General features: G+C 36.2%; 1 pseudogene; it reads left to right on the top strand.

Moving 5' to 3' along the window:
- The first annotated feature begins 3,424 nt into the window (after positions 1 to 3,424).
- On the top strand, positions 3,425 to 5,629 carry LOC113047134 (60S ribosomal protein L28-like; annotated as a pseudogene).
- Positions 5,630 to 9,575: the final 3,946 nt, after the last annotated feature.

The raw sequence follows: 9,575 nt of genomic DNA, 5'->3' as shown, positions 1-9,575 counted from the left end.
CCAAAATCTGTGATCATTGTGCGCATTTTTGTTTTGTAAAATATCACTTATTATTTTCCTGGGTTCATCTCGCTCTCTGATCGGTCGTCTTCGTGTCTCTTAATCACAGCCATTATTCCTTTGCTCATTCCGGGGTTCTTGTTCCCATGGTAACAGCGGGGTTTTGTAATTCCAAAGGTCAGCTCTGTTTGAAGGAAGCTCTGACTTTTCCAGTGTGTTTAGAAATTGACTGTACAATTCTTGATTAAGTGATAATAAAGATATTTTTGAGCTCTTTAATACTTGAGGTTTTTTATTTCATAATAAAAGTTATGAGGTTAATATGAGGTCTGCATGCATGAACATTTAAAAGAATCAGTATTTAAAACAATTGTTGATGGATATCAGTTATTTACCATTCAAAAAGTTTGAGGCAGGTAAGATTGTGCAAAATGTTCTTCCAAATTTTTAAACCAAGGCTGTATTTATTAAATAAAAAATACAGTAAAAATATATTTACAACAGCGAATATATGTAAAATATTATTGCAATTTAAAATGTGCTTCTGTTTGAATATATATCATAAAATGAATTTTCAGCTTCATTGCTCTATTCTTCATTGTCACATGATGTCAGGAATAGAAATAAAATATGCATTTATTTCAAATTAAAATCTTTTATATATTATTAATGCCTTTTTACTGTCACTTTTGAGCATTTAATGTATCCTTTCTGAATAAAAAATGTATTTCTTCTAAAATGCCTAAAAAGAAAGAGAAAATAAATTAAAACTTTTTCCATATAATGTGGCTGTAATGTTTTTTGGAATGACTTCAGACTGTACAAAGCTACAGACATAAAACTGTGCATTCTTTATTTACTTACAGCTGATTGACAAATGTAAATGTGCTCATGAAATTGGAATGTAAAAGCCATGACCTAGTGGTTAATGCACATGCACTAGACATATTTAGCTGAGGGTGCTCATGCAGGTAAAGCAGGTTCGAATCCAGCCTGATGCAATTCCACCTTTTGTATCTTCACAATCTTCTCCTCTCCAATTTCCTCATGTATATCAATAAAAGTGTCAAAAGTCATAAAAAGGGATTCCATGTAAACAATGTCTTGAATTATACAAGTAAACTACACAGCAATCCAGGCTTAAAAGTCCCAAGTACAAAGTTCCTTGCAGTCACGTGATCTGCAGAGACTCCAAGCCTCAGGCTGACATTTCTGAGTGTTTTGGGCTCAGAGCGCCCTCCTGTGGACAGAGGAAAACATTTATTAAAAGTGTTGTTCACTGCTTTTCTTTTAGCTAAAAGTGAGGAGTATTATTTTAAAAAGCCTACACAAATGCATACTTTGTCAGCAAGTATACAAATTACAATAAAGCCATGGGAGTGTGTGTATATCTGGTTAAAGTACCAGTGCACTTTTTGCTCTCTGAACTGCGACTTCCAGCATGCTCCGGTTGGACAGAATCTGTTTCAGCATTCGTGAATCCATTTCCAGCAGCATCCCTAATGTTCACACATTCATCAAATCACACAGTGTGCACATAAACATCTCAAATTCAACTGAGCAGAGTAACTCACCGGTGATGTCAGCACAGTGGGTGGGGTCTAACTGATGCACAGCATTGAAAAGCGTCTCGCCAATCGATTCCACTTCCTCTCTGTCAGAGCAGTCACTCACATCTGTCTCCTCATCACCCTGCCTGAGCCACAGATAAACACAGCAGTTCTTTCTTGCATGTTTGAAACTCAATATCTTCCCAATACACTGCATCAGATTTACTGAATGAAATCCAACACTAGCTCAATGCTGCTAATAAAAAATCCGAAGGCACCTACTCCTGCAAGGTCTTCAGTGCGATTTTAAACTTGTTCCTCGAGGAGCGAGTGATCTGACAGCAGCTGAAGCACCGCCTCCTTCTTCTGCTCCAATAACATTCCTGAATATTTGTCATGGCAACATTACAATTCCAACAGCCTTTTTGCTTATTTGCTATTGTTTTGTTTTTGGCAGTATGTGAGTAAAATGTACCTGTTATTTTCTGTGTGTGTCCAGTGCTGTAGAGGTCAACAAGGTCATACAGCTGTTCACCCACAGAGTCGGAGGACGCAGACGCCGCATCATCAGTGTGAGACACAGGATCACTAGGAACAGAATACGACAGAAGTTATATTATGTACTGCCTGAAATGTGAAAAAGGTTATTGATCTTCAAACATTATGTAACTGTGAGTATCCTACACTGTTGCCATGTGGTCTCAAATTGACAAACTGTGTTCATTATTTTGCATTTAAGTTCAAATTTTGTGAAACCTGTTGTCAGGTGATGTGAGAGCGGAGAGTGCTCTTTCCAGTGCTTTATTTAGCAGACCTTCATCATACAACATCTGAGACACAACAGAAGCAGGCAACTCCAACAGCATACCTGCAAACATCACACAGCTACAGTTAAACTAGAATCAATACGACAGACAGACAGACAGACAGACAGACAGACAGACAAACAGACAGACCGACAGACAGATAGATGACAGACAGACGACATACAGATGACAGACAGACAGACAGACAGACAACAGATCGACAGACAGACAAACAGACAGACAACAGACAGATGACAGACCGACAGACATACAACAGACAGAGAGACAGACAGATAGATGACAGACAGACGACATACAGATGACATACAGATGACAGACCGACAGACAGACAGACAGACAAAAGACAGATGACAGACCGACAAACAGACAGACAAACATACAGACACACAGACAGACAAACAGACAGACAGATGACAGACAAACAGACAGACCGACAGACAGATGACAGACAGATAGATAGATAGAAAGATATATATATATATATATATATATATATATATATATATATATATATATATATATATATATCTTTCTATATATATACTATATATATATATATAGAGAGAGAGAGAGAGAGAGAGAGAGAGAGAGGTAGGGTATCACCTGTAAGTTTAGGAGTCATCTCAGTGTATTTAGGATATATCAGATCATATAGTTTCTCTCCCAGAGTCTCCAGATCTTCATCATCCTCCATCACTGCAGCAATGGGTGATGAATATTATCTGATTATTTAATCATACGAATAATAATAACATCTGTGTGTACGCCGCTTTGATTTATATGATCTATCTCCCCTCAGTGAGGCTGAATAGGAATCATAATAATGTATTTGCAGCAGACATCCCAGAGCTGGGTTGTTGTGGTAAGAGAACGCATGAAAATGACGTGGAGCAGACAGAGCGCGTGACGTATACCAGTTGCACCATTGACGTGAGCTGTGCTGTTCGTCTCCATCCGCGCTGCGCAGAAAACATATAGTCCTGTTGAAAATATACATTTGAAGAAAGATTTTTAAATACATTTCCAAATAACTATTTGAGAAGACCTCTTAAGCATATTTTGGGTAATTTTACACAGTCTGAAACAGGAGGTGAATGACTAGTTGACTAATCCTCACAGAGGCGTAAGAAAATACGAAAGCTCCACCGGAACTGGAACTCCTTCCTTTCCCTCGCTCTTCCTCTGCTGAAAAGGTAGCGTGGTCGTCTTGTGTTTCTTTTTAACGGTCGATTAAAAGGTTTATAACGCACATTTCAGCATTAGACGGGTATATATTTATGTCGAATATGTTATATGCTGCGCATGAACTATAGCATTTGGTGTAGTGGCCATAAAAAGGATATTTTTTTCTAAAAGATAAAGCTGCTGGTGTTGCTTAGCGAGGCCTTCAGTGAGTGAGAGACGGGTCAGCACACCGCTAGTGAAGATGAAAATCAGTCTAGAATGAGAAATAAAGTTTGGATTCTCTCACAGTCTATGCTTTACTTATTTTAATAAGTAGGTTTATGTGGTATATGGTATATGAGGTTCTTCGGGTTGGCGATTAGACATGATTACTGGCACTATTCGTCTGTAACGTTATATGTTATGTATAATAAGATTAATGGAAACGTAAATTAAAAATAGAACGGAGAACAAAAACTAGTAGAGTAATAAAGAAAAAAAGTTTATTAATACTTATGAAATATATTAAAGTGCAGTTCATGGATGTGCATTTGATGTTAAACTGTAATTGAATATGGTCTGTCTATGATAATTGTTATGATATGTATATCAATTGTTATGATATGTATATGATAATTGTTGCTTTGTTTCATGCATTCAGGACCGTCATCATGGCATCACCTCACCTGCAGTGGATGGTCATCAGGAACACCTCCAGTTTCCTAATCAAGAGGAACAAGCAGACCTACAGCACCGTGAGTCACTCCATTCAGCTAGACTGAGGACACTGCTGAGACAGGGCTTTACTGGGTTATTGGATTGGTTGTTTAATTCTTATTAACAGTTAGCTGGTGTTATGTATTTCTTAGTGGTGCATGCAGAAATATCGGTTTAAAAGAAAAGAATGCAGGCTTCGATTAAGCTCAGAAATTCAGAATTACTTTCTAGTTGTAAAGGTGCTGTTCATCAGCTGCTGTGTTACTGTAATGAACTGGATGAAGGAATAGGAAAACTGACACTTTTTTGAATATAAGTGCATAAGTATGATTTATTTGCCTGACGCATACCTTTGTTTCCAGTATCAAATGGATGTCATGACCTGTCCGTTTCTACAGATCTGTGTAATTTTATGAACTTATTTCAAGGGACATTAGTTTCCACTGAAATAACCTTGGTAAAAAAAAGTTGTGATGTTATTCAAACTATGGACAGTTATTTATTTAATTTCAGTGTGCTTTTAACCGTTATATGTGACTCTGTCAGAAAATTTTTCAGATCCTCTGGAGCATTGCTGTAGTTATTCCTCTGTATTGCTCATTTGACTGAAATTGTGCATGTTTTTGTTTCGCTGCATATAAAATAACCGCTGCTTTCTGACCTCAGATATTCTTCCTGTCTTTCAGGAGCCAAATAATCTGAAGGCCAGGAATGCTTTCCGCTTCAATGGTCTCATTCACCGCAAGACCGTTGGCATCGAGCCGGCCGCTGATGGCAAAGGTGTGGTCGTCATCTTGAAGAAAACGTTCAGGTGAGTGTGCACTTACAGGTTCAGGGATTCTTCAGGGATTAATCTAGATGTCTGCTCTGAATCTGTTTTTAAACGTCTGCAGGAATTTAGATTTTAAAAGCGTGCTTGTGTTTCAGGTCAGTGTAAACCTGCCACCTCCTACGAGAAGATCACCATCAACAAGAACTCTCGCACAACTCTCGCCAGCGTGAGGAACATCATCCGCAAAAATAAATACAGGAAGACCTGCGCATGGTGAGTTCACACAGCCCAAAAGCCTCTTTTAAACATACATTTTATAGTTTGTTATTTGTAGTAGAACACATTTTGCTTGTAGGAAATGCTTCTAAACAAGAGGTTGAAGGCTTCAAAGTGAAAGCATGCTGTTTCCTTAAAATCAACTATGGAGTTATAGTTGAGTTCTGCTCTCTCTGTCTTCCAGGCTGCTCTGAGACGCGGTAAGCGCCATCCTGAGGAGTCAGAAGCCTGTTGGTTGTGCGAAAGAAGCGCACCAGGGCTCCCAAGAGTTCATAATTATTTGCATATAATAAAGCTTAATAAAGCGCTTCTGTTCAAAGTTTCTTTATTTCCAGGTCTCATTTGTACCAGTCCACACACACACACACACGCACATGCAGTGCATTGAACCTGAATTGTACATGTACAATATAATATATTTTTTTTAACTGTTATTTGACATTCATCAAATTTGGATTTTCTTAAAGTTGGCTAAATTTTTCTTGGTTATGCGTTTTATCTAAACTCTGAACTGAATGCAGTTAAATGTTAATGGATTGAGGTGTTTGTCATACATCTAGATTTAATGGCATGCTTGAGTCAAGCTAAAGTATTGTGCCCATTGAACATGATGTTTTATGTAAAAGTTTTCTTCTGTGCATTGCAGAGGGACTTTTCACTTAGGTTTTTTTTCTTTACATGAGGGTGTAAGAATCTTGCCTAACCAAATGTATATGTAAAAAGTAGATGTAAATGCATCCTGCAGTTCCTGCTGGTGCTCTTGTTTTAACCATTGAGGTCTTAAAGTCTGTAATCAGCAGAAAGCTGAATTCACCTCGAACTGAACGTGCTTTGTTCACTTTAATGTTATTCTAAACCTGGCTCCTTAAAACTTGCACAATATATTATTGATAGTGTAATTAACATAAAATCTTCCCCTCTGCTGCAGCTCTCAAATCTCATTTGTTTGGAATATAAAATATGTATAGCACATTTGCTATGGTGTATATAGTGTGGTGACACTGCAGTGCAGGTGTGGAGTTGATCCGGTTGCATCAGTAGAATCTATGACCATGCTCTAATTCATGAGTTCACCTAATGATTGGATTGATCAGGATAAAGCAGAGCACATCCCTCTCAGATGAGTGTGTCTTCATCCTACAGTTCTGATGTCAGGTGTATGTTCAGGATGTGTCACTCGCAGCAGTGTGTTGTTGTTGTGTGTGCTGTCCAGCGTTTGAGCTGCAGGACACCATCCACGCTCTGATCAAGGATAAGATCCACCTCCACGACCAGCTGGAGATCCTGACCAGAGAGCTGCGCCAGCTTCTGTTACAGCACAGCAGTGGTGTGATCTGCTCTGAACCTTGAACATCTTGGATTCTGTCTGTCATCTTCAAGTTAAAGGCAGATTAATGCCAACTTTCACTTATTAAAAAGTTGTGTGATGTGTTTTACTCCAGCTCACACTCATGAACACGATGAGGAACTTCATCATCACTGGGAGGAATGGTCACAGCACAGTGAGTTTCAAAACAACGTGGAAGTTTGTACCAATAGCCAACAATACATTTTATGGGTCAAAATTATCAATGTTCCATAAAGATAATTTGTTTTTGTTTTTTGTGAATGTGTGTTACCATATCAATGATTGACAGATCACAGACACTGACTACTGTTTAAAAGTTTGAGGTCACTAAGGTTTTTTGATTGAATGTTTTAAATAGGATACTTTTAACAAGCAAGGATCCTTAAACTGATGTGAAAATGACATTAAAGACATTTACTTGTTAAATGTTACAAATAATTTCTATTTCAAATTAATACTTTTATAGAACGTTATATTTATATAATATAACTTTATATAATATAATAGAACTTTATATTTATCGAAGAATCCTGAAATATAAAGCAGCACAACAGTTTTTAATGTTGATAATTATCGGAAATGAGTTGCAAATAAGCATATTGGAATTATTTCAGAAGAATCATGTGACACTGACTGAAGACTGGAGGAATGAGACTAAAAATTCAGCTTTGATCAGAAAGAATAGCCTTTAAAATTTCATTTTAAAATATATTTAAATAGAAAACCTTTTACAGAATTGTAATATTTATATAGAGTTGTATGTTGTTTTTACTGTATTTTTGTTCAAATAAATGCAGCCGTGGTAAGAGGCTTCTTATTTTTTTAGATCAAGGTTCTGCTGTTTCAGTTGTAGTAGCAGATAATTTTTTTAAAGCAATTGTAATTTATTCTATGACAAAATATTATGTAATAAAATATCTGTTTTGGATATAGGTGTAATAGAAAAGACATCATAAGCATTTAAAGTCAGAGTGTATATATATATATATATATATATATATATATATATATATATATATTTAGTATATATATTTTAGTTATTTTAGTACTTATTTCAGTTAGTTGCCTCTAATTCAGTTATCCAAAATTTTTAGTTTTACATAAAACTGTCAATTGAGTAGTAATGGATTGAAACGTGTTGTAGGTATCACACCTGAGACTCACCTGCTGTTGGAACATGCTCTCTGTGGACACCACCTCCATGGCTCCGCCCACTCCACCTCAGGACACGTCTCCTTTGTACTGATCACTTTTTTAGTTCTTGCACACATTCTTTTGTGAAGAGTAGAACTACAGTGTGAGTTTATTCAACTATTTGACATCATCCAGAGCAGGTACATCTAAATCCAGTTCGATCAACACTGATTGTAAATCTTGGTAAAGGATAATACAGACTACAGAGTAGTTTATCAGGTCAAAGTTTAAGGCCAGTGCATGTGTTTTTTTCACCCTGAACATTCTAAATTCTTGCCAAATAACAAACTTGAAAATGTAATGTACTTATAAGCTTATATTTGTACAGGTAATTTTTTATTTTTTGGAGTATGTACTAATATGTGCCAGTAAAGCAGGTAAACCCGTCTTCAGGTTAAATACTATTAATCTTTGTATGTAGAACAAGGTCAAAAGAGTTTTTTAATGCAGCTATTTTTTTTATTCAAATTGCTGCTGTGTGCAACACACCTGGTTGAAGAAGTGAAGCGATCATTTGTATTAAACTCAACAAGCAATCACTGAAATAAACCGTTTGATAATGTTACATGATTTTAATAAATGGACAAATAAATAGTGTACTTGTGGTATGAAATTGTGTATTTTTTCTTGGTATGTTATCCTGGGAATTTTATAGTTAACATCATGGAAAATCTTAGATTTTTAAAAATGTATGTTCTAATTTATTACTAGGCCTATTTGATTTATCCACATTTGCAGTTCATGATTTATGCTGTTTTACTTGAATGTGCAAGTCTGAAAGTCAAATACTACAATAATAAAGTGCTGTAGAGGTAAAACGATTTGAACTTCTGTGTTTACAATTATGCCAATGCATTAAAACAATATAAGATATACCAATTTTCAGTTTTAAGCAAGATAACAAGGTATTTTATACAGCTAAAAAATTACAGGAAGCAGATAATAATGGACAGAAGCCTTGTGAAAATGCACCCGTTCTAACGTTAAAAATAGTGTCCACTGATTCATAATAGGACTATACTATTTTATATTATTAGGCAATTATCTGATCAGTAAAAACATTTGTAGCTATATATTTTGGTAAATTTTGACATGAATGGATATGAGGCTGTGAGGGACTCAAGTAGGCTACAGCGTTCAATGATTTTGACTGGTGTTTAACACCATATGGATTGATCACATGACTAACGTCTTTCAGGTTAATAAACGTTCATTAAACACAAAACTCAATAGAAAATTTGAAAGTTATGAATTGTGGAAATTACTTGATCTAGGACCTTTACACACGGTGTTCCTCGAAAAGACAAATGATGATATATCCCATCTTTACATCAGCCTCGTTTTCATACGCGTTAGATTCAATATGGCGTCAAACCTGATTGAAGTCTGCTGTTTTGTACTAATCAATCAACCGCACCAAACGAAGAATTTGGTGTAAGAAGATTTTTATTGGGTATGTAAGCATTAATTCCAATTCAGAGTCCACATATTTAACCAAGTACCAACAATGAGGAAAACTGAGGACGTGTTGAGAGAAGAAACTGATTGCGATGAAGCCGACAGAGATGAGATTACCGAGCCTTGAATTTAAGAGTTGAATTTTCACAAACAGAAATGGCAGAGCATTGAGGTAATCACCTTCTGACACTGAACCTTCACATGTTTTAAACTTCAGAAATAATATAGAACACAGTCCTGGTACAGTACGACTTTAGATTATTATTATT

The sequence above is a fragment of the Carassius auratus genome, chromosome 28 (genome assembly GCF_003368295.1).
Source record: "Carassius auratus strain Wakin chromosome 28, ASM336829v1, whole genome shotgun sequence".
NCBI classification, from domain to species: Eukaryota; Metazoa; Chordata; class Actinopteri; order Cypriniformes; family Cyprinidae; genus Carassius; species Carassius auratus.
Note: the sequence above shows the minus strand (reverse complement) of the source record. Positions and strands in the feature narration are given on the sequence as shown.